At 36.9% G+C, this 26288-nt stretch overlaps 1 protein-coding gene across 9 annotated transcripts in view; it reads left to right on the plus strand.

Moving 5' to 3' along the window:
- ZNF385B (zinc finger protein 385B) overlaps positions 1 to 26288 on the plus strand; it is a 137611-nt gene that overhangs the window by 32355 nt on the left and 78968 nt on the right. For 2 of the 9 annotated variants that reach the window (XM_032189973.1, XM_032189971.1), the window contains exon 2: positions 8728 to 8814. The exons of the other annotated variants lie outside the window; for them this stretch is intronic. The gene's annotated coding sequence lies outside the window, so the exon portion shown is untranslated. The remainder of the gene's footprint in view (positions 1 to 8727; positions 8815 to 26288) is intronic. 9 annotated transcript variants of the gene reach the window in all.

The raw sequence follows: 26288 nt of genomic DNA on the forward strand, positions 1-26288 counted from the left end.
TTGCTTTGCTTATGAACTCCTAACATAAAATTTTTCATTTGAGGTTCAGCTGCAATTTTCTTCTGGTCTGCCCTATGTGTTGCTTTATCTTAATATGTAAAAAAGGGAAAATTATTTAAGTTAAAATGGTAACTAAAATTGCAGTAATAAAGTTCCTATCAGTAAGATAGGGAGGAGGAAAAATTGTGGCATAGTGATACCAAAAAGTGATATGACTTCTTTCTAGAGAGTTAAATTTTCACTGGATGACACAGAAGTAAGAGGTACAAGATGAGTAAAGGATTTAGGATTTTACCTAATTGTAAATCTAATGAGTAAGTTTCATAATAAGACACTAGTCTTATGTGAGGTGGTAATGATCCCATTTCAATATCAGTGTGAACAGGTTATTGTTATCTGCTACAGCAAATGCTTTGTCTGAAGAAGAGGAGCAGAGGGTATGTAGTCTGAGGTGCTATTTCAGGGGTTTACAGTCTACAAGCACTTTTTTTTTTCCATGTTATAAGAAGAGAAAATAAAACCTGACAAGCCATAGTGTTTTTTGTTGTTGTTTTTTGATTCCCTTCCTGTTTCACCAACTGAAGAAGAAGACTAGACGTTTTTCATATTTACCTTTCCAAAGCATTATGTTACACATCTTATTTCTATAATTTGAAAATAGAAGTGGATTTCCTATAATTTTCAAACTAGAGCCTCAAGAAATACTTGAAAGAGTAAAGGTCTTTAAAAGGCCTCTTAACTGGATCATTCTCAGATTTTGTTTATTTTTTTTTAATTTTTTTCTGGAAATTTTTAAGTCACAATGTTTCAAATTTTGATTATTTAGTCATAAGAACCAATAGTTTTAATGTCTCAGAGATCTGTACCAAAAATGGACTCTTAATCATTTCACATGGTCTGCAGCTGTTAGCAACATAGGTGGCAACTTTGTCTTCTAGGTTGATACTTACAGTTTTCATGAGATATCTTGATCTTGTTTTTATGTTATCGAATGTTATGTTTAGGTCTTCCATACATTGCTAGGCAAAATGTCTCTTTTCCTATGGACTGTATATGGACTATACGGATATGTAGTGGGAGTGACTTGGAATTTAAGCAAGAAACTCTGTACACGCTGAACTATGGAAGTCATTGCAGAGTTCCAATAGCTGTTTTGAAAAAGGGTGAACAGGAGATAAGCTCTTTGATCTGGTTAATTTACCGTTCTTGTGACTTTTTAGCACATTTTTCTCATGATCAGCAGATGTATGTATACTTATAAACTTTATTATATGTTGTTGCAAAACTGGTTAAGATTAAGCATGTTTTTGTTTCATACTGAAATTTCAGAAAGTAGTTGAAATGACCAGGGCTGGTTATGTGGTTCTTCAGTCTTTGTGTTTGGATTCACGGCCAGTCTTTTCAGACATGGTTGCTGTTTTCTCTTCCTTTATGCATATGTTCTTGTTGGGAAAAACAATAATAATAAAAAAAAAAAAAAAAAAAGTCCATTTATCTGTGAGGAAAAAGTAGGATATCAGTCTACCTCAAAATGGAGATGTGAGGTTGGAAAATAAAGTTTGATGCCAGACTTTATTTAACTATATAGTCTGGTCAGCCTTTCCAATGAAAATAAAAGGTTACATGAAGGATTGAGATAAAGCTGCTCTGGCATTTCTTTGCATCTCAAGTTTCCGTACAGATCTAAATCTGACTCTGGTATAGATGCAACGCTTGTCTCATTAGTCAGTTTTTCTCTTGTCAAGGGCCAGTAATGCTGACTGATACAAATGGATGTGAACTGTCTGGGAGGGACAGACAGGAGTTTACTCGTGTTATTCTGTTCAGAGTAGTCCAGAAATAAAATACATTTTTGTTTAGCTGATTTCTTAGTGTTGAAATATTTGTATTTCACAGTTCCATTATTGTTATTCTTTGCTTACAATGATGGGAGAAAGTTGCTTGGCTGCAGGTCCAATTCATTTCTGAAGAGCACAAAGATTTTATGTAAGGGTCCATTCTGATTTTCAGGAGAGACCTATCTCTGTCTCGTGATATGTTCGAGAATGGCGACGGTTGCAGGCTATCCCACTGCAGAGAGAATATGTTCTGTGACAAGATGGATATTGGTCTGTCTTCTCTCTGATTTTGAAGGACTAAAAGTTCTAGACTTGTAGGATTTTAAAAACAATCTGAGTAATTACACAAACTTTATTTTTTTGCACCACTTTTTGTATAGATTATTTTTGCCTTGTATACATCTTTTATCCTATACATCTTCCTGAGATAATTATTTTCTTGTATACGAAATATAACTACTTTTAATGACTTAAGATAAAAAATGAAATGCTTGTTTACCTGTATGCCCTTCTTTAGACTTTCTCTAGAGGTCCCTTTTTTTTTTTTTTTTTTTTTTTTTAAATATGAAACCAAAGTCAGTCTTTCCATTATTGAGTTTCTCTCTAAGAAGTGAATTTTTGGAAGAACATTGTAAAGAAAGATGTTATTTTTACCTACAGAATGTGAAACTGAGAAGAGAAAATCTTAGTCTGAGTTACCCTAAGGTCAACCATTTCTGCTCATCTTCCATAAAGTCTGCTTAACTACTGTGTACTAGTTAAATTTTCCTTTGAAACTGATAAAATGAAAGAAGGTATGACATGCTCAGTAGAGTAACAGGCATGGAGAAAAATGCAGGAATAGTAAAATTATACTCTTCTTCTTAAATAAGTGCAGATCGGTCAGGAGCGAGGGAGCTCCTTTCTCCCACTGCCCTTCGCTGAGTGCAGGCACTTGTTAAAGCACTTACTTTAACTGGCACTACTGCAGTCAGCAAGCCTGAACCACTTAGCTAATCCATTCCCAGCAAAACATACTTTTGTGTATTGCAAGAGGAAGTGAAAATGAGATTTAAAAGTACAGACCACCATTATTCATCTACCTTTGAAAGGAGATAGGGTGCCCTAGCCTTGCAGACTGCTCTGTGCAGCCCTATTGTTAGATGCTCACATCTTCCTTGGATCTGAAAGAGAACATCCCAGGTAACGTACAAATCCACTGAAGTAGTGACCTGGAGTTGCCATGAAATAGTGTAAAGCCCAGAATAGCAGGGCTGAGGTACAGAGAGTCACTACACCAGTCAGAAAGTCTGGGGAGATGAGAAGCAGGTGACTTTTCAGGCCCAAATTCATATGCTGGAAGCACTCTTAACTACTTTGCCAGCCTGACTCACAGGGCAAATTTAGACAAGTGAATGTAGGGCTTTAATGTTCTTCTGTTAGGCTTGTAGGTAGGTGCTGGCTCCATCTGCTGCCTGATACAGCATTTAACAGGTCCCGTAGACTTGTTTCTCTAGCCTCATGGTCTTGGTGCAAGAACTGATTTGCATTTGGTGGATGGGGGTGAGCATAAAAGAAGAACCCTCCACTGTGATCCTATCAGATGCTTGGTGCTGGACCAAAGAATTTTGGAGCAGTTAGGAAGAATGATATGGAAGTTTTTTTTGATATAAATAAAGAGGGGTAGGGCATTTTATCATCATTATTTGATTGCTAGAGTAGACATGGAAGGTAATTTACTGTTACCTCAGAAATAATAATAATTATGGTGCAAGTTATCTTTTTAAGGTACAGTTTTACAGCTGTCAAGATGAGCAGGCTTTAAACACTGACTCAGGCACAAAAAGTGGTCCTCTGCTTAAGACAAAATTTACTTCTCTAAAATTAAGCTTTTTATTAAAAAAAAAAAAAAAAAAAAAAAAAAAGTAATATCAATTTTTTACTGAGACCATGAGGCCAGATGTTACTGGAGAAAGCAACCTGGGAATAATCGGGTATGTTTGGAAAGAGAGGACTGATGACAAGCCTTCCTCTGAAGGTTTGATTTATCTTGAGTACTTCAAGGAAAGTGTCCAAAACTGCTTCGCATGCTTTAAAGAAAATGTATTTGTCTCTAATTTCCATTAAACTGTCTTTATCCTGTTAGGTGCCTAAATGCTGTCTGGCTAAAGGAGGTAATGGACTGTAGTGCGGAGTCCATGTCTATCAGCTCTTCTTAGTTCCTCTGTTCCTATACACTTATTATCGGTGTTTCATTCTGTGTAGGGAAGTATAATGCTTCCCTAGGGAACTGACTAGCTAAACAAAATCTGTCTTGTAGTATCATTTCAAGTAGGACACATGTAATCCTCATCCATATTAGAAGGTTTTGTCCGTATTTTGTTTAGGACTGGACTATCATGGTACCTGGAATTAGTTAATTCCATAATTAGATAAGCAGGCAAAACTGCAATTGCACTGCTTCAGCAACATTTGCTTGAATAGTGATTTTATTTTATTTTATTTTATTTTATTTAAGGGTTCAAGTCCCATACAGATATGACCCAGTTATCCAAGGACACAGTATCTGCAATTTCTTTCTGCTTCTGTGTAGCTTCAGAGGCTTTTTGAAACTGGTCTGAATGGTAGATAATATTGAAATAGCCCTCAGGAATGATCACCAGATTAGGAAAAATTAGTCAAACAGCCTTACAGTTCTATTTTTATTTAGATAACAACACTACTGAACTAAGTGAATTTGAATGAGATATAGACGGAAAAAAGGAATATTCATGCTTGTTGCATTAAAAAAATAAATAAATATGTGATGCTTATCTGTTTTTCTCTATGACAATTAAAAACTCAATTATACTTGAATGGGCATAAATTTGTCATGTCATGGATTGCAATATGCTGGTACTTTGCCAAAGAGGTGGCAGACTGCAGTGCTAATCTGTTGAAGAACACAGCAATTCATTTTAAGTAATTGGTGAAAATGTATGCCATTCCAAATGAGCAAACTCAGATGACTAATTAAATTGGATTGCTCAGAAATTCTTAACAGGTATCTGGAATGACCTTACTGCAATCAGTGCTTTAAATGTCTTTGGTGAACTTGGATTAGCTGAGTAAATACTCTGATGAAGGAAGGGCGTCTTCTGTGAGCAGGTTTTCCCAAACGGATAAAGCAAGTATGTCTCCTATTCCCTGGAGGAAATAATCATACCTAAATGCATGCAGAAAAAGGCAGCTAAGGTATCAATAAGAAGCTCAGATGTTAACATTGTAAGATTAGTATTTTATCCAGACTGGAAAGAGAGGACGTCATCGATATATTGCAAATAACCTTTTGGGCAAAAAGCTTACTAAATATAACGTGATTCAGAGAGAAGGCAATTATTTCATTTTGAAATACTGAGCTTTTGGGCTGGTAGCAACATACCTTACACAAAAATCATGTGACGCTTTTAGAAGTGTAAGCTTTGGATGCCAAAGTGCAAACTGATGGAATTTTCCATCAGAAATGCAGGGGTGGAGGTCTGATAGTGAGTCCAGGTCTGCGGTGCTGTTTTCTGTTCCCATCCAAAGCCTGGAAATTTTCAGCCAACCTTCTGTACATCTCACACTTGTTCATACACAGCCTTAGGAGCATATGTTTGTATTCGTATTAGATATAAATACTTATGGAGTCTCACAGACATTCAAACAACCATGTGCATCTGTGAACCTGCAAACCTTTGGGGATGGATTTTAACAGGTGTAAATCTGCTTCTAGTTCTGATGCGTTTGTACAGATGCCATCTCTGGAAAGCTCGTGCACAATTTGATGGCTTTGTAGAAAGAGAAGGCTGGCTGCCAAGAAAAATTAACTCAGTGTCTTGTGTCAGTTAAGCAGTTTAATTGGCTTTCACACCTAAGGCTGAAATAAAAACGAGCTACTACTTGTCACCATGCTCTGGGGGAGACTGTTCTTTTTGTAGAGTAGCACACATCTGTCTGTTTCAGAGGGAATTCATTACAACAGACCCTGTCCTATCATACTGGCATTCAGCTGCCTAAGCCCAGAAACTTTCCCCCACCCTGCAGTGCAGAGCCCTTGGTCTACTTCTCGGTCACATCTTCCACTTCCAAAATACACTGACATGGATTTTCATGTGCTGGGTGTCTCCGTTCCTTGCAGCTTTCTCCCTTCCCATGACCTGCAAAGTAGCTGTGCCAGGACAGGAGTGTGCTTTCACTCCAGCCAGCTCTGCAGTGGTGCTCTGCTCAGAGCACTGCTCTGGTGGACTGCAGAAATATTTTAAGGTTGCAGTATGAGATCCAGTGCAAACCCAGAAAAAATAGCTGCTAACTTGACCATCACCAAAGAGGAAAAGGATTCAATGTACAAGAAGAGCAAACAAAGAGGCCAGTATCATCATAGCTGCACACAGTGCAATTAAGTGCTAATTAAGTAGAGAAATGATAGATGGAAAGACAAAGAACAGGAAAACAGAGAAAGTGGCAAATGGAGAGGAAGGATTGAAGGGAAGGGAGTTTGGGGAATATGCAGTTCTCTTTTAATTTGGAGAGGCTGTGTGGGAGAAGATTGGAGCGAATACACAGTCCACAGAAGAACAGACATCTTGCTTCACATTTACAGAGCAGGGGTGGAAATTGTGCTGCTCGGATTGCGCCAGTTAAGCAACTCAGCCCCTGAAAGCAGGAGACTTTTCTCAGCATCTGTTTTACAACTATAGCTTAACACAAATGCTGAGTGAGTTGCACTCTGTCATACTTGAATCCTTTTGAAACACCCGGATTAGGATGAGACTGCATAGCCTTCCAGCCCTATATTTTATCAGAAGTGTTTTCATCTGTGGAAATTTCCTGTTGTGCCCTGTCATTAAATGAGAATGTCCATTTGGGGGAGGGGGGGGAAGGAGGGGAAGGAGGAGCGGAGTAAAATCTGAGCAGAAACAGACATTAATGTCTCAGATAAGTCTGTCAATAAATTCCCCTAATGAGTGAACCTGTGAATTAGGGATGGTAGTTCCTTACATGGTTTCATTTATCTTCTGTTCCTTCTTGCATCAGGATGTTATTTTCATAACCCAGCACTCAAACATCACAAAGTAATTTTGAGACATTACTAGTACAAATTTGAACAAGTCATTGGCTCGCTCTATCCACTCTGAGTGTTATTTATGAAAAAGGCCAGTCCTGCCAAAAATATGAACTTTAAACTGATCAATATGCCATTATCTGCTTAAAAAATGTAAATATAAAATAAAATAAATCAGTGCCTCAGCTGTTTATATTTATTTATTTTTTACATTTGCTATGCTGCTGCTTCTAATTTAAAATTTTGTTTTGAAATGCTACAGAGAGGGGCAAAAAGGGCAAATGAGCAGCTTTTATGAGATTGTCTTTAAAATGGGATTAATGGGGTTTAAACTATTAGCCCTGAGTATAGTACACCTGGATGTGTCATTCATTTTTTTTTATGACTTCATAAAAAACTGTCTTTTTATACTTCTTGTCTATGTTAAACTTCTTGGCATATTTGTACTGAGAAACTTTTTCTTTTCTTTTCTCTTCTTTTCTTTTCTTTTTTTTTTTTTTTTTTTTTTTTTTTTAAATTCCTAAGCTTCTTACAGTCATTGGAAGGATTTGAATGTATTTTCAAACTAAATAATTACTCAGAAGGCTGTATTAAACTTACATTTTCATGTCAGTATAAATGTCTTTCTCATTTTTTATCATTAATCTGACATTTCTGTGACTGCAACCTACTCTGCTTCCATTTATGCCATGAATTGATGATTGGTTTGCTAAAGTCCATTATCCCTTAACAACAGAGAGAAGCATGCTGATTAAAAAAAAGTCATGAGCATACTCATCTCCCAGAGCCTTTACCATATTTTCATATTTCTGGTGTCAAATGAAAGGGTGGCTCTCAAGATAGAGTTCCTTTCAAGGTATTCTTGATAGCAGAGTCAAATACTTTCGGTACAAATGAGACAGTATCTCTTTCTGGTATCACTATATGCTACAATATGCCTACCCTTGTACAAGTTGTAGGAAGTACTTTCAGTAGTCTGAATCCTGTCCCCTATTGCCTTTTCCTATTTTCTTTTGCCCTGAAAGCACTCATGCTTTCATTCAAGCACAAAAATATTCCCCAACTTGACCATGAAATTCTTTGCACCACAATTTGAAATCTCTAGGGCATGAGAGTTGCTTCTTCCTCAGCAACAAAGTGGTTTGCAAATGGCATACGAATGGTTAAGCCTTTGGTGGTTGTTGTGTATTTTTTCTTTCTTTAAATGTTGTGTCATCACTTTCTAAGAAAGCTGATTATGTTTAAGGAACAATGTCACTGGCATTTATCTGTTGTGATGGGATAACTGCTTTCTAGCTCTAGTAAAAATGTCTGAACAGGTCATTTAAAAAAAAAAATCAGAATAGAACATAGTAAAGAAGATTTGGTATTATATAGCAGGGCGTATCAAGCACTTTCTTTTTGATTTTGGGAAAGTCACAGATGCTTTAATTCATTACATAGAAAACCTGATGTACTTGTCATCTGTATCGTTTTTGGTACTGCTTACTTACATCGAAATCTCTTAGGTCAGGAATTCTTGTATGCAGAGCTCTTAGTACTGTGAAGCTTAATGTCACTTGACACCTCTCAGCATCACTGTAATACATAAAATTAAAAATCATCAAGGGATGTTTTACAGAATTTTGTATAGACTAGCTTGCAGCTAGTTAAGCTCTGTGATTCTCCTCTATTCACATTATTTATGAACTCTTTTTATCATTAACATTATGATGAATATATATCTATTTGAATTTTAGAAGCAAAAGCTGGGGAAGATATATGTGCGACTTAAAATTTTGCTGTTTTTAAGTATAACCTTTTTTTCTATTCTAAACTTTTCTGAAGGTTATAGAGGAATCCAGTGCAAACTGAGTTGGAGAACTGGAAGGCAATGAGTCTTTCAGAATCTGTGCTTATGGCAATAAGGAGGGGGTAAGGGAATCTGATGTACTGCACGTGAAAGTTTGTTTTCCAGTGGTGCCTGGTAGCACAAGATCCAAAGCAGAAAATAAATTTGTTATTCTTGTTTTCTGACTGCAGTGAAGTACTTACTTATTGGAATGACTCTGAAATGCCTGCTGTCATCTGGATCTTATAATGACAAATATTTATCTTAGGTCAAAATTTCATCTGTGCTTGACAGTGTCTCCTGCATGTTCCTGAGTGTCTGTACAGTAGGATCATGTTATGCTACCAGTCTCCTGACTTCTGTTTTGCTCCTTCAAATTGAGATGATTCTTAGGGATTGCATAAAATGCATTGGACAAAAATGGTGCTTGAATGTGACCTTCAGAAACCCATGCATGTGTGACAGGTTTGCACTGTTGCCTGGTGAAGCTACCTTCCTTGCTTTTGCTTTGAATCCTGCCTTGAATTTTAAAAACAAAATGTGTGTGATTTGGTACTTCCTGTATTTAGCAGAATTTGGAGCATGGGTGTGAATCCTTTATTACAAGAGGTAGGACAGCTGTGTTTTTCATTGAACAAAGGTCTTTTTTCATATACTAGCTGCTGTTTTAAGTCAGTCTCTCTGGAGAGTACTTGCAGTTCATTGGTGTGCATTGCAATATTCCATCTATCTGTCTTCATTATGAATTCATCAAGATCTTAACACTAACATTCTTCTATTCAGCATATATATATGAAAATATTTGGTAGACAGAAATGAAGGTTAAGAATCATTATGGGGAGTACAATAATAATATGGTCAAAAACTTAGCATAAAAACAGAACTTACTAGCTATTACTAGATGTAGTAGCTATAGTCAGTTTTTCTTTTTGTGAAAAACTTCTGCAACACTTCTATATGCAATTAGTAGATGTTGCACTGAAGATACAACCTTGAGAACAAGTACAACAAACCTGAAGAATTGTTCGTGCACAGAAAGCAAAGGACTAAACCTAAAGAATCTAAGCATAGTCATGCAGAGAAGCCTCTTATGGGTTTGACAGCAGGATGCCATTATTACTGTTTGACACTAATCTCTATGGAAGTCCCAAGTGCTAAAGTTTGGAATTCTGGAAGGATGACTTGCTCTGTGCTCAAGCTGAAAATAAAGTACATCTACATATACTGTTCATTTTGCTTCAGTCACATCCTGACGGTACAATTCTCCAGGTTTCTAAGAATCAGCCAAAATATAAACCTGTTATATCACAGCCTGCTAGGGAGACTTGTCTGTATCAAAGCAGCAGAAAGAATGGAAGTCCAAACACCATGTTTTATGTAGATATTGTTGGATTCTAAGTTACTTTTGTTATTAAAACTTGTTAGCCAAAGATAATAAATAACTTATTACAAATGCTCAAGTATCACTTCTCTAGCCTTTACACATGAGAGATGGCAGAAAAACACAGGGTGTGTATGGAAATTTAAAGCATTAACTTTGGTAAAAAGATACCACCTGAGGATCTTACCAGTTGAGCTGTCTGTCAGCTTTTCATTCTTGGCTATGGGAGCTGCTTGTAAGCAAGTCCTGAGTGTACTTGCCCTCAGATAAGCGGCTCAACAACTGCTTATCTTCTTGCTGCTCTGCAGTCCCAGCGTGCATGCTCTTGTGCATGCTTTCTTTCCTTTAATTAGGTTTGTGGTGGTAGGTACCAGGCTTGCAGTGAATATTGTACCGCCTTATCTTCTGGAAGGTCGGCACCTGATAGCTAGCTGGGAAAAAATGCATTCATTTTTGTCATATTTCATTTACCATTGTTCTTTGCCTTTTTTTACTTTATTTTCTCCCTAATGTTTTTGGTTTCTTTTCAGTTCTCCCTATCTGCCTTTCGATATCTTACAATAGCATTTTGCCTTGCCTTTTATTCCATTCTTCTCTCACATACTATGCTGTGCGTTTTTTTTAAGCCCTTTTCCCCCCATCTTTCTCCTCTGTGTTCTACTGTTTCTCTCTCTAGTTTCTTTTCCAGCACCTTCCCTAACCTTTCTTCCTTCTTTAGCTCTTTAGCACCATCTATAATGCAGTAGCTGCATGACCACTTCAGTCTGGTGCTTGAAAGGAGTATTCTCCTCTGGCTTCCCTCCTCACCCCCGTCCTTTCAGTTGGGCCTGCACACGCATTTGGTGAGCCCTCGTGGCCCAGCAGGCTAACGCGCTCACAGTGTGGAGGAGCCATGGCAGTACCGGCACTGTCTGGGTATCACCAAAGGGGCCTGGTCAGGCCCAAAAATAATCAAGGGAACTCCCACAATTGTGGGACAGTGGGCACTGGTAGGAGTAGATGGGAGTTAATGTGTTTTAAATGGGAGGGAAGGGAGATTTGGAGTTAAAACTTGGACTGTCTAGTCCCAGAAATCACATTTTTAATGTGAGCTCGAGGGCAGGCCAAAACCCTGAAACTGTGGTTAGTGAGTCCTGAAAGCATGCCTGCAACTGAAGGCTAGTCTCTGTGAGACCAGCTGCTGTGTGCTGTTGAGGGAAATAGAAGGGAGCTACATTGAAGCAGCTACATGGTTGGACCTGAGCATACCAGTGCATTGTAATGGCTTTAACAAGAAGCTATCAAGCATTGCCAAAAAGGAGATGTTACAGACATTGAACAAATGGAGGGAGTCAGGGAAGCATGCCTGCTGGTTCAGGGGCATATAGTCCTTGCCATTTCATCGTCTTATAATGCACAAATATACCACATGCTTATGGAACGTATGAAACACTTTTGCAGTTTACAGTGTACTTAAAAAAAAAAAAAACCTTTCAGACTTCACAGAAAATACAAGTAGTAGTATAATTGTCAGCATGAGAGAATGTAGTTTTTACTTGGGAATACTGGTCATCTTGCTAAGTCATCTGAGTCTATATAAAACCCACATAAAGTTTCATAGTGTTTTGGTGCTGCCAATCCCAAGTGCGCAATAAGAATGAGTCACATCTTCCAAGATCACAAGCTTTGCTTAGAAACAGAGAGGTTTATTTTTAATTGGGTTTCATTTTTATTTGCCTTTTTATGTCAGAACTGATTCATTTTTTTCCACTTTTTTTTTTTTTTTTCCTGAGATTGTTACTACTAGCAATGTCCCTCCTTTTAAATAAAAATAAAAATTGAGGGGACTCTTAAGAGTACCGAATAGTTCAGGACATGTAACAAAATCAAGTAATTGCTGCCAATTCATGTTGGCAGGTAATTATTGAAGTAAACTGCTTTTCAGTAGAGAGGATGAGGAGTGGCAGGCTCTAGAATACAATAAGAAGATTAGGCTGAAGTTTCATGTGTGCTGCTTTGAGTAACCAATAGTCACACCCTAAAGAAGGGTGTTGTCACTGGAACAATGTTTTATGAAGGACTGAATATAAAATTAATCTTTTCAGAAACATTTTGTCTATTATTTCTAGGTTTGAGGAAATTTGTTTCAAGTAGTTTGCTTTTAAAAATCCTATTCTCCCCCTCCTCCCATCCTCTCATTTTTATAAAAGCAAACAGAGAAATTAAGTAGTTCTTATCTCTGTACATCTAAGGCAAAGCACTGAAGTTGGAGGGTTCTACACAAAGTTTGTTTCATAATCCTCAGTTTGACTATGAGGGATTGTCTGACTTTACTACAACTGCACAAATTTGCATCAGATAAAGAACTGTCCCTAATGCTCTTGGACTTCCTGGTGATGCATGAGTGTGTGTTTGTTTTGATAAACTTTTTTTTTCAAGCATCCTGATTTAGTTCTTGGAAGCATTCTTCTGAGGCATCAGAAGTTCTGTACAGACTGTGTATGTGCTGCAACAGCACATTCCAAAGCAAGGTGATCGAGGGCATGGACACCTCTTTCCTTTAGCAATTTATTGTTCCAGTCCCAGCTTTTATGTGTCTTGCCTTTTGCTTTTACAATAAGGGGTTAACAGTGATTGCACAGAACCAGTCTGTCATGGGGTTTAATGGACTTGTGGTACTTACCATGGTAGCAGTAGCATTCTAAACATTTCTATTCCATGTTCAGATTAGGGTTGGAGGTGATTTTTGAGCCATGCAATTACAGGTTAAAAAAAATCTCAAACCAGCTCACTGCTGATATTTCTTTAAAAGAAGTGTCTTGTATCTAATGAGACAAATTCAGCTGTGAGGTAATCAAGCACTGTGGTAACATCAGACAATCTCTTTTATAGAACCTGAATTTAGCCTACTGTTGAGACACTTAGTTTTGTGTAAATAAACACCCTGTGTAACACAGGAGTTCTGCAAGGGGTCTTTGCCTTGCTCAAAGATTAGGCAACTAAAAGCAGTTTCAGGGCAGCTTTATTAAAATATACCACTTTAAAACTTTAGAGTAGTGTCTACTTGCTTTTTTCTTTCTCTTGTGGTTTTGTTTCTTCAAATTAAAGTGGCACCAGCTACTGACTGTCTGCATCACTTCAGTGTAGTCTGAAGAGGTGTCATTCACCAATGAGAGTGAAGTAAAGTATCCCTGCGGCTTTATGGGGCAAGGCATATTTCTCAGCAGCTCGAGTTCAAACCCTACTCAAAACTCAACCCAAGTCAAAAAAGGAGTTTGTGGGAACATTCCCTTTGCTAGATCTATTGTGCAGAGCTTCATATTCTGCTGAACTAACTGTAGATGAGAAACATGCTTCTGGGTAAGTAATACCATGTGGAGGTTGAAAGCTGTCTCACCTAGCTGCATAATACAACACTGTATGCTTGCTCCGGCTGAACGGAAGCAAAAATGCACGCAGTGTTTCTGCTGATTTATTTTTTAATAGCAACCCATTAGTGAAAGCTGTAATTGTGTGCTATAGATTAGGAGCTGGGTAGTTGAATTAGGAAATATTAACTTTGTGAGTGTCTATGATCTATTTTTCTAGATACTTTTTCATCTTTAGGTAAACTACATCAGAGAAATACAAATGCCAAAATCAGCATTTGAACTTTCTCTTTTTTTTCCCTTGTTAAGATGGTAATCATGACATTTTCTGAAGGAAAGCTATAAATGAAAATTCTTGTTAGTAAGCCCATTGGAAGAATATATTAAATATTAAAATAAATTTGTTTCTTACTTGTGAACATGCTGATAATTGAGCGTAAAAATTTAATGCCTGATTATTGAATGTATTTAATTTCCTTTTAGTATTATGCTGCTAAATCCTGTTGACTGATACAGTGTTATATGAGAGTTCCAACAACCATAAATAGTAATAACATTTGAAATAGGGAATGCCTTCTTGTGTATTTTAAAGAACAACTTCAAATTATTGAGCTTATGAAATGTTAATATGTTTCAGATTTCACTGTACTGCTTAACACCAATGTTAAATATCTGCATGAAGCTTTCAGAAAGTTCCTCTTAGGATGTCTTGTTAGGTTGAAAACAGATAAATTCTCTCCTTCTATCCTCAAAGTCCTGCTTGTAGTTAAAATATTACCTTGTAGAAAACATTTTTATGTCATACAAGGCAACCTTATTGGGAGGAATGCAATTGGAATTTTTTTTCAGATATCAAAATAAATACTGATGAAATGCTCATTTGCAGTGAATTGAACATTATAAAACTCTCTGCTCTGTGTATCATCATCTCTGGGCTGTGGAAAATTTAGCTTCATAGGCTTTCATTGTTTTTAAAACATTTTTTTTTTCCTCTCAGTTTACCGAGAAAGACATGTATCCATTGACCATCATTTTTGGTTGCCATATTCTTGTTTTAATATTCTAAAGGCAAGCAAATGCCCTAGGGAGATGATTTTATTAAGAGTTTAGGATTCGTGTAGTTTTTAAATTGGTCATATTTAAGCAAAGTAAGTTGCATATTTGTAGGTGCTTCAGGACTGCAAGTACAGCTATTTTGTAAGCATTTATGCCTTGCCCGGTCTCTCTCCGTATGTTCCCAAGACATTGTGCTCATGTTTCATTTGATGACCGCAGTATTGCAGCTTGGGTGCTGAAGTGTTTGTGGTAGGGAAATGCCCTCTGATTTTTCTAGACCTTTGCTTCCCTGTCTCATCTTGTGTATTAGGTCACAGTCATGATGATAATTTGCTGTGTTGTGAAGAAATGTGTGCTATGGAAGGTTTTAACAGCAAAGTCTGAGAGAAATCTGCCTCTTTGGTTGTTCTTACTGCTTGCTCAGTGATTTCAGCATTCTGTATTAGAAATGTATTTGTTCTCTCTGAACTTGGAGCATTCCATGCCTTCTTCAGGATGCATATTTAATATCACTGGTCAGAACTTCCCTGCGTACTACCAGACAGCAAGGTAACAGCAAGATTCATGTTTACCTGCAGTTTCTCACTGGCTCAAGTGACGGCCCACAAGACGAGCAAGGCTGCTGCGTGTCACTTGCAGCAAAGGGCTGCTGGGCAGTGCAGACAGCCCCAAATCTCAGTACTGCCTGCTCCCAGGAGGTAAGGTCTAGGTGCTGGGTGGTCTGTGTTTCGGCCAGGCAGTGGCTGTCTGTTGCTCTTGGCCAAGAGCTGGTGAGCCCAAGGTGACACTGTCCTGGCAACGTGGCTTGCAAGCAGAGGGAGAGAAGTGAGAGTCCCAGAGTTGGTATCAAGCCTTAGGGGACAGTTACAATGTAATGAAAACTGCAGAGAAAATTCTGTCTGTGCAGAAAGTTTAAAGAACAAACAAAGAAACAGAGCAAAAGGGTTGTTTTAACTTATCAAAACTGCTTTATACAGAACATACAGCTCTATTGAACTGAGACCCAAATGAAAGAGGAAACCCAATAGAATGTGAAAACTTGTGAATGGAAGATAATGTGAGTTTTAGCAAGGGTAGGAGCACAAAGCAGCAGTGAGAGCAGAAAAGGGTGTGTTTGAACAGGACCCTGGGCTTATGGTGGGTGTCTGGATAGCAAGAGCAATCCAGAAGTACAGAAGTACTCCACTGTCACTTTGCCAATGATATTTCTTAATAACAATAACTTTAAAAAGCCCTTTCTATAGGAAAGATGAAGCCAGCTTTAAGTTAAGCAGGATGTTCAGTAATGGGAAGTGAAGGACAGCATGCATATAAAATTTGTGTCATATGTTTGTGTTTAGATAGGTGAATATTCCAGGTGCACATACAGATTTCTTGTTTTCTGCAAGTAGATAGTTGGCTTTGTTCAATACTTGAAAATTTGGCCTTTGGGGAAAAGATGATTTTATATGCTCTACCACTAAAGTGCTTCCAGCAAACTTTAAAATCATCATGTTCTGGAGTTGCAGAGAACACTGAGATCTTTTGGATTGACTTATTCAAATATCCTTATAGCTGATGGTGTGCTCTCTTTTGAATAAATTCAGGAGATTCATCCTAAGCTGTTTCTATCCAGTACTGCTTTAAAGAAACAGGAAAATATAATCATTTCGTCACTTAAAGCAGCTTAAACCTTCAGGGGAAATAGGGTTACTACTTAAATTTCAGATGAAAGGAGCGTTTTGTGAATTCATCTGTGTCATGTATTCATACCTGAATTAAAATGAGCCGTGATGTACTGCTGTTTCTCTGGAACATTACATAAACTTCCCTGTTCTGAACCACGCACACGTTTGAAATGTGCAAACAGAACTGAAAGAAACTTTGCAGTAGTTTCTCCACAAGCAGGAAGCCTAATATTTACACTACAATCAATAGGGTAGTGGACACAAAGACAAGCAGTACTCTCTCCTACAAAACTTGGTTTAGCTGGTAAAAGAAGGTAGGATCCCTGTGAACAACAACTTTCTTTATAGTTAAAGATGGGTACAGTTGCGGATGGGTTTGGCTTGAATTCTGTAGAACCTTTTGGCTGAGATTTGGAGTTGTGCAATTAAAGCAAGGGATTGTTTAAAAATGTATTTGGAACAGATTTCTCCTGGCTTAATTCCTGGGATTTTGATCAGGTCTTTCATTTGCATTTTTGTGAGACTCCGTATATTAGTTGTGGAACAATCTGGTCCTGATATGGCTTGTCATAATTTCTTTCTGTATGATATACAGAATATAAATCTTCCTGCAATCTTTGTTGTGATATTTATTTCTGTTTGTTCTGGGTGCCTTCAGGGGCATGTTCTCAGGCTTGTAGGCAAGGGAAGCAAGAACACAGCCTACTTCAGTGCAACCAGAAAGGGGCAAGAGGGGACAGCATACTTAATACTTGTAATTGTCTAAACTGTAGGGCTGATAATATTAACTGACAATATAAGATGAAATTTTTCAATTCTAGAGGAAGGTTGCTGGATCCAGGAACTTTTCTGAAGTCAAACCTGTCTTGGTTCCTTTTCTTTCCAACATACTTATTGTGAGGACTCTGAAAAATGTTGTTCCCTAAATTCTGTGGCTAAGAATGATTGTGAATGGCATGTGCTATGTGCAAAGAATTATTGAGAGAAAGACCTGCCTGCCCCCTTACTCCTTGAGGAGGACTGCTTATTGGAGGGAGGACAGGTAGCTGAAGTATTGAGACACTGTGCTAAATTTCAGTTTTGAGAGTGGACATTTTGTTCACTACCCTGGTGTTCTTTTTCACTGCTCCAACTGTTGTAGGGGAACAAGTGTGTGGAGGTTGAAGGTATGACACGAGCTTTAGAAGTAACAGGATTGTTTCTGAGATTAGTTGGAGTTCTTGGAAAGTTGTTGAAGTCTCTGTGGGATAATGGTGAGGGTAAGAACTGATGATTTTTAACTCTTCAGAAGTTTTGTCAGTAGATAAAAGATCAGGTGGACAGACACAGGAGATTCTTCAAATATCTGTAGTCAATAGAAGTGTGAGTAGTCCTCCGCAAAAGGTTTAAGAATTCTAAATAATGGAGATTATCAGGTAATCATAATTGGATGATATCTATCAATTTTTCTCTTTTTTTTTTTTTTTTTTTTTTTAAGCATATATGCCCTCTAGTTTATTTTTAATGTGTTCTCAGAAGAGAGTTAAAATTTAAAATAATAACAAAAATTTAAACTAGGCAAGGAAAATTTCAGCTGTCAGACTGACAGATTATAGGCTACTGAAAAAAACATGGTCTTAATAATAAAAAGTATCCTGCAACCCCCCTAGTTATTCTAAGTGTGTTACATATTGTAATAATACAAGCCAGTAAGTGAAGTTCAGCTCACATTACGAAACCTAATTTAATCTTCTAGTCTTTGCGATTGAAGTTTTTGTTTGGTGATTTCATTAACCATTATTACCAATGAGAAATGAAGCTCAGACATATATTTCAAAGGGCAATGCTACCCAGAGAACTGTTATATGTGCTCTTTAGGCACAGATCCAAATTGGTGTCCAGGGTTACCTGATAAAGCAAGTTCCTTCACTTAAAGAGATAATAATTGTTATAACATGGATAAATGCAATTATCCACAAGAGATGAGGCATCTCAGCAGCGTTTACAAGGTACTTTTTAACGTTATTTTCAAAAAAAAACAAAAAAAAACCAACAGTGTTTGGCCAACTCAGATCTTCATGTCTCTATCTGGTATTGCTTTCTTGCTTAGCATATTGCTTATACGGTTGTGCTTGTGTGGTACTAGAAAAAAAGAGAAAGAGAATGCACATTGAGGTTTTCATGTTTAGCTAAATTAGATTCTAAGCATTTTTTCCCTCTACTTTTACAAGTATTTAGACTAAAATACATGTCCTCAGAGAAGCTGTGCTTTTTACTGAACTGAAGGTTATGGCTAAAGAATTAGATGGTTCCTTCCAAATTTTATTGGGAACCTGAAGAAAGAGAGTTTTCATAATGGAGTAAAGAAAATTTCTTTTTGAACTCTTACTCTTCGTAATTCTTCAACGATACATGTAGTGTTAAACGTCAAGGCATTTGCTCAACACAAAAGAATGCTCAAGTTCATCCTACTATATTTTGCTCCTTTTACCAGCGTTTCTTGTTCTTGCTCATGAAAGCATTCAGTCATACACTTTACGATATTACACTAAAACACCATATTGCTTAATAACTTGGATGGTGTCAGATTAGCTTCTTATGTGAGATTTCATAGTAATATTAAACAGGTATTAGAAGTTTTTTTAAACCATACCATAGTAAGGGTGTGGTCATTTCCAAACATTTCACGAATATTGTCATAGAAGGCTGGAGGTTCTGGAGTGGTCAGCATCATTTTCATCTATCTCTGTCATCTGCATTTAGGAAATATCATGGTAATTTAGTAAATGAAAAGATGGCTTCATATATAGACTACCTGAAGTTTTAGTAATACAAGTTTTGTCAGTGTCTGCCATGGTGAGACACCATGCTAGATGAAAAGGAATACTCTCATGTTACCTCTGTCTCTCTGTTGTGGTAATAGCACAACATAACATTGTGGCTGCCCGTGTGTTTGTGAAATGCCTTTGCATTAGCAGCTGACTTCAGGGTAAAAAAAAAAAAAAAAAAAAAAAGGTGGTGAAATTGGCTGCTTAGTGTTGTTAGTGTTGTTTTAGAGAGTGGACCGAAAGTAAAGACCAGCATATGCAAAGAGGTGTGAAAGGCTTAGGCATTTAATTGGCACAAATCAGCCAATAGGTTTTTTGCACTTTTTTTCCTCAGACTTAATTAAATTCTAAATGGAAGATTAAACCGCAGTGGGGATCATTAATAATTTAGCTGCTATACTTGTTATATACAGTCTTGAAGGAAAAATATCTTGGAACTTTCATAAGGACATTAAATACCAGTCAACTCTGGTGATTGTATTTCTGAAAACAAAAAATTTTATCAAAGACTAAACAGTAAGAAGTATTTGACCAAGCTGCTGGGTATAACAAACACTTTCAAATTTCTCTTCTGGAATTTAATAGTAAACATTCAATTTCATAACTTGCATTTGGATACAGGCTGATAATGATTTCTGTGGAAAAAGTAGTTCCCTGATACAAAGTTGTACTGTTGAAGATGAAATATTAGCTGTAGTTCAGAGATTAAGAATATATTTTCAGAATCATTTATCAAACATACTTGTAATGATAGACCAGAACCCTCATTTTTGCTTGTTGGACTTGAATTGAAAGGCTCTTTCTTTTCACCACCACTGGGGATGCACAAGGGCTGCCCTTTCAATCTTATGTGGTTCAGGTTTCTTGTTTAGCAGTCTGTTTGGTGGGTCTTTCCAAAATGAGGTGCTTCATGAAACCAGACTTAGACTAAATGATATAATTATGGCAAGAGGCTAATGAGTTAGCCCTGGAAAATGTGATATAAAAAACAACATCCAAAATTACCTTAAAAGAAAGATAGGAAAACATATGCAGTTCTATGTTTCTTGATTTTTTGTAGCATAAATCTTAGACGCTTAATCCAAAATTAGAATTATGAATAGACATCTAATTCTTAATCCCAGAAAAATAGCTAAAATATCAAAAGAATTATGCTTTTCCCAGAAATCTTAAAGCATTTTTTCCCATCTATTTTGGAAGTTCTGTGCTATTTAAGAATAAATATTAAATATTTTTATTTCTGTTTTGCTTGAATTTAGGAGAATTATATAGATCAGAGGTTGTTTGATGATAACTTCCAGGCCTTTTCTTTGGTTGATTCACGTGCTTTGTCCTGTGATTAAAAATTAATCAGTTTGTTGACATCAACAGCTGCTCTTTAGTGACTTGAGTTACAGTATATTAATGACTGTCAGCATGTCATGGTGGCACAGCTGAAACTTAGGTAGAGATGTCAGTAATAGATCTAAAAATAGTTCTGAAAAGTTCTTTGAAAAGTTACTGTCAGCTTTCTTGCATGACAGATAGTAGCACAATAGGACAAGAAAGCAGCCCTGTGATATTGGTGAGTTTATCTCCTGACAGAGAGCCAAAGAACTGTGTGTATGAGTAAATCATAGAAAAATTGGCCCTGACTAGAAATCCAGTTTTGTCTACTTTGATGTATGAATATTAATTTAACTATAAAATATTAATTTAGGAACTTAGATTTATTCACTTATTAAAAAATAAAAAAAAAGCTGTAAGTCCTAAAGAAATAATAATAATAATTAAAAACTCATAGGAATTCATTAATTTGTCCTGAAAGAAAACATCCAGAGCTAAAGCTCTCCATAAATGCCTGTTGTCTCCCATCCCATGTTCTGGCAAAGCAGAGAAACTTCATTTAGTTTAATCCAAATGCCAGACTATTTTCTTTCAGGTAGCCCAAAGTTCTAGAATTAAGGGAAACTTAGTAAAATGCTGCTTTATAAATAGGGGATTTGTTAGTTACAGTGTTTGGAATATGCCTTTTAAAACTTAGCTTTCAAGATGCCGATGAGAGTGAATCAATGGCTGGAGCTGATAAGAAACTCTGTATGGGTGAAGTGTGTGTTTTGTAAGAATCATCCCTTTGAAACTCCTGTTTTTTATTTATTTATTTGTTTATTTTTGTTGGTTTTGCTTTTTAACTGTGCTGTCAAAAACTGAAGAACAGAAGAGATATCAGAACAAGTATCAACAGTATTATGGTAGATAGAATTACAGAAGCAGTGAGGCTGCTGAACTGAAAACAAAATACAGTCAAGAGCAGAGTAAGGATATCACTGAAGGTGGGAAGAGAGACTTGACTCCAGGTGTGTTTAGAGCTATAGGAAACTAAGGGCACTGTAGACATAAAAGGAGACTAATTCAAATTGTTTAAAGGTTTTGAAAAGATTGAGGAATAAGGATAGAGATTCAATCTTACAGTTTTACTGAAAAAGTAATTTCTGTGCCTGTGGGATTTTGATGGCACTGACAGGGTAGCTGTTCAAACAATAAAAGATACAGGGAATATTTGGAGACAGAGTAAGTGGTGAAGTGTCCCTTTTTACCAGTGTCCTTATAATTTGTGCTGTGACAGGCTATGAAGTAGAAGCACTGTGTATTCAATTTTCCTGTAAATGTTATTCCTAAGCATTGAATTGTTAGCTTCTAATTATGGTTTTGCTGGCATTTTTGCCACTTATTACAGTGGAATGAGGAGTTGGTTCCTGAAGTTATGTATTGCAGCTCTGATGTGCTGATTAGCATGTCCGTGGTGTATCAGGTGCCTTATGTACTGCAGATCAGTGTGGTGTGGGACACAGGCTTCACTTGAAACTGTCTTCTGACTGGCTCGTTCTGTCTCTTTCTCTTGTGTATTTTTTTTGTTTTATTTTGCTTTATTTTGTTTTGTTTAAATTAATTAGTTATTTTTTTTTTTATTGTTGGGCACCCTGTGAGGTTAATGAAATTAATCTCATTGACGTGAGCATATGTGAGAACAGAAATAGGCTCAGAAATCTTTAAGATCTGGTATTTATCTGATTTAAATGAGAGAGAAGTAAAATCTTAGAAGGGAGGTCATTTTCCATTTGGTTCTGCATCTTGAGTGCAGTCATCCACCAGGAGTGATGTGTGGTTTCTGATGAAGTTCAACTCCAGCTGTAGAACAAAATCAATCAGCTTTTCACTGAATGCACTCGATAGTAAAATATATACTTCAAAATCAGCAATTTTAGAGACTACAAGATTACTCCATGGCTCTGTGCTCTTAAAATTTCAAAATTACAGTAATTATCACATTGAAAACTCATCTGATAGTTGAATACTAAAAATAAAATTGAAACATTAGTGAAATTGATATTAAAATATCTGAAAATTGGCTACACTCACCATCTTCATTATTTTCTGAGCTTCTTGCAGAGGTACTATGCCATTTGGCTTTCCCACCTTTCTCATGGGATGCTCTCCTTTTGCTTTATTGGTCAAGTTGCCCTGCTGGTTTTCCCAGTATTCATCCTTAGGAATACCATTCATTTCCTATTTCAATCTTATCACTCATGGTTATTATGTCCCAGTGCATCAAGTTAAGGACTATTCTTTGCTTACAATATTTACTCCTCAAACATTTGTGCTACAGTGAGGGATACATATACTATTTCCTTCTAAACTAATCATAGTAACAGCATTAGAAATGGTGTTCTCTCATTAAAATATTTTATTTCAAAATTGTCTTTATTTAGAGAACTTGTAAATACTTTTTGAATATCACTTTCCCTGTGATCATGTTAGTCTGTGGTTCCTATCCTGTGTGCCGGGTTCATAAAGGTGATGTTTGGTGTTCTGCCACTTGATTATTGATGTTTCTTTTGTATGCAGTAATCTTGCAGTTACTTTTAGTGGCATACTCTGTATATATGGTGTTTGAAATATTTTTTTAGATTACATAGAAGTTCTTTAAGCCAAATACTTACTTCCAACAGCTGTAAATGGTGTCAACTTACTTTTTTAGCTGTCTGCTGTTGGGATATTAATAACAGTATCATTTTACTTTTTGAGTCCCTGTTCAAGTTTGGCCATTGAGAAATGGTATGAGATAATGAAAGGGATGGAATTCTATTAAGACTTAATAATAGTGAAAGAAACAAGCAAACAAAACAAAATTCATCTGGATTCCTGGATAGGAATAAGAAGATTTAAATAAAAGTATTAAGTAATAAAATAAAAGTAAATAAAAGTAGCTATTACTAGCTTCCCCAGTATCACTACAGTATAGTAATAGTCTTTATTTCAAAGATAGGTTACAAGATCTGAATAGATCTTAGAGTTTAAAAGAATGAGCAGCATTTGTGGAAGAAGAGAGGAAGAGAGTGGGCTGTTTACAGGAAAACTAACCACAGAACAACAAAAAAAAAAAAAAAAAAAAAAAAAAAAAAAAAACTTTCTAATTCTTGGTCTACATAGAAAATGTTCATCCATATACATTTAACATGCTGAGTCTATAAAGCACAGGGATTTATTTTGCTCTTAGAGGACTAACTGTAATATTTGGGAAATCCTTCTGTTACAGCTATTTGAGAAGTGCTTTGAGAGGTAGTTATGCAAGTCTAACAAACATGAGGATTTCAGCACTGTCTTTGCTTTTTAAAATTAAACAAAGGAAAGACTTCTACATGAAAGAGAGGAATTATTACTTGTAAATCCAAACATCAGGGATTGAAATCTTAGACCCTTAGAGCAAGGAAAGTGTAAGAAATTTTAAGAAGCATAACAAAGTTGCTATAAAGTCAGTATTTGATATCCAATTCTGAGTCATTCTGTACTTAAAAATTATATAATACTGCCAATTATGAATACAATTCCAGGTGGAATTTTAAAACCTTTCATAAGAATTTTGAAAATCCTCTTGATGCTGTCATACCCTAATGAACCAGAAACATAAATAACCCAGTACCTGATGCTGACCTCTGAAGAAATATGCAAACTCCCATTAAACTGCATCTGGAATGATTGCACCATGAGAAACGAAGGTGGATTTACTGGAAAGGCAGCAGTTTCTTCATGTGAGGTGCTACAAGGCCATTGCATGGATGCTCTAATCACCTTACCAGCTTCTTCCCAGAGCCCCTTGCTGTGAGTAGCAGTGTGGCTCCTCTCTGCCAAACCTCTAGACAGAATGGCTTCCCAGGTCTATACCTGCACACCAAGGAATCACTCATTTCATTGACTAAGGCCTAGATAGAAAGTACTAAACTAATATGGCAAGAAAACTGTTAATTCGTTTTTGTCTTTATTGCTAGAAGTTTCCCAATGATCTTTGTTAGTTTGCCAATTTCTTCACTGTTCTTCATTCTCAAATTTGATTGGATCCTTTCTAATACTACATGCATTTGACCTCCACTTGTTTTGTTTTAAATGTTTTTCTTCCTCTGCACTTGAGTAGTCTGAGTACCCTTCTCCCACACCCCTAGCTAGCCCAGTCATTGTCCTTCTTTAAGATACTTAAAATACAAATATAGGAGCTGAAATGTTAGGCAAACCTTTACCACTACAAGACAACTGTCTATAATTTATCTCAGGGCATTGATTTTCTTTTTTCATACATAGTTGTCATGCCTGAGGTGAAAGAACACCTCTCGCTTTGAGTAAGTTATGTCCCCCCATGTCCCCAGTTTCCTTAAACAAAGTGAATTAAGCTAGACTTCACATAGATGCTAGACCAGCACGTCTCACAGATTATGTGAATAGCTATTATACTTTAAATGCTCATTCTCTCATATTCCTCATAATTTCTGAATATATGTCAGTCCTCAAATACAGTGTAACCCTAAAGTTATCAGTTTCCTCTTTTATTTCTTTTTGAATTCCATCTGGATTTTTTTCACTGAACAAACTTTTCTGAAAGTCTTCCTCATATAGCATGGTCTTTCCATATAACCTTTTAAATTGAAGCCCTTCTATTTTGTGCACTGTCACACATTTCTTTAAATTGTGTTTCAGAGAATATCTTCTTCCAAAATGGGAACAATTCCAAACATATTTGATAAAAATGCTAATAGGATTAAGCCGACGCTGCCAGTCTTTCCTCTTCTCTTTGAATTTTACCTTGTTTCATGGTGAGTGAACTTCCTTCCCTTCCATCAGATCAGAAACCACATTATTTTGTTAGCAGATTTATCTTCTGCCTCCATCTCTGACTTTGAGAGGTGTGGGATTGGTCCTGTCAGACGTGATGTGCTGGGCTCTATTTTTCTGCCTGCAGCCCAAGACCAGTGGGATCGCTCAGGCCCCTTGGGAATCAGCAGCTGCTGCAGTGTTGGTGGGGTGATTGATGACCAGGTCCTGCTCCCCTGGGAGCTCTCCCAGAGTGGATCTGCACTCTGTCCTTGGGCTGTTGATGCCTCTGAACTGCCTATTGTAAGAACAGAGTTCCTTTCTCACTGGATGTCTGTAAAGATGTACTGTGTAGGCTATGTTTAGAACAAGGATCTGCTTAAGCAAAACTGAGGCTGGAATAATGAAACTCTGAGGAGTGGGCCAGGAGTGTATGTGAAGTGTGGTTTCACTCTTTTTGATGAAGTTGCTCTTAATGTTTTCATTCCTCTTTGTTGTTTTGATCATTTGCATCATGTCCCTTAGGTCTTAGCATTACAGGCAAGTGTCTGAGATGTTAAACAACTGTGAGAATTTATTTCCTCATTGTCTCCCCTCTTCCCTCTAAAGTAATAAAAAAGTATTGGCTCAAAAGAACCAAAAAAGTGCTACTTCAGAATTTTATTTCCACTTTAAACACCTTTGCTATGGATCACAGAATTTGTAAAACTAATCAACCTGTGTTTAATTCAGTTTATCAATAGAAGGTTCTCACTCAGCTGGAAATTCCCAAGCTAGAGAAACAACCCCCTGCTCTCAGAGCCTGCATGTTCTTTCGTGTATTAACATTTAATGCTTTTGCTTCCCTGAGCTCCAAAGTCAATTCAAGGCTTCTTAGCTAAAGCAGTTTTTGTCCAACCCAAGTAAAAGATCATAATCCTCAGTGTGAAGTGATCTTCCAGGTGTCAACAGAATGCATCTTGACATAGAGATGGCATTGTTGAAAGCTGTGGGTTTTTACAGGAAGGTTTCTGTAAAAGCTAGAGAAAAGCTAGAGGAGCAACAGTGTGGAGTCAGGGCTGTGGGCAACAAAGGCAGAGATGATTCAGTGACTGGGAAAGGGTGTGCAGCCATCTTTCTGCCGGGATGTCTGGTGAAGAAAGATAAATATTTTTCATCCCAGTCTTCCTCATCGTCTCC

This window comes from Aythya fuligula, chromosome 6 (genome assembly GCF_009819795.1).
Source record: "Aythya fuligula isolate bAytFul2 chromosome 6, bAytFul2.pri, whole genome shotgun sequence".
Lineage (NCBI taxonomy): Eukaryota > Metazoa > Chordata > Aves > Anseriformes > Anatidae > Aythya > Aythya fuligula.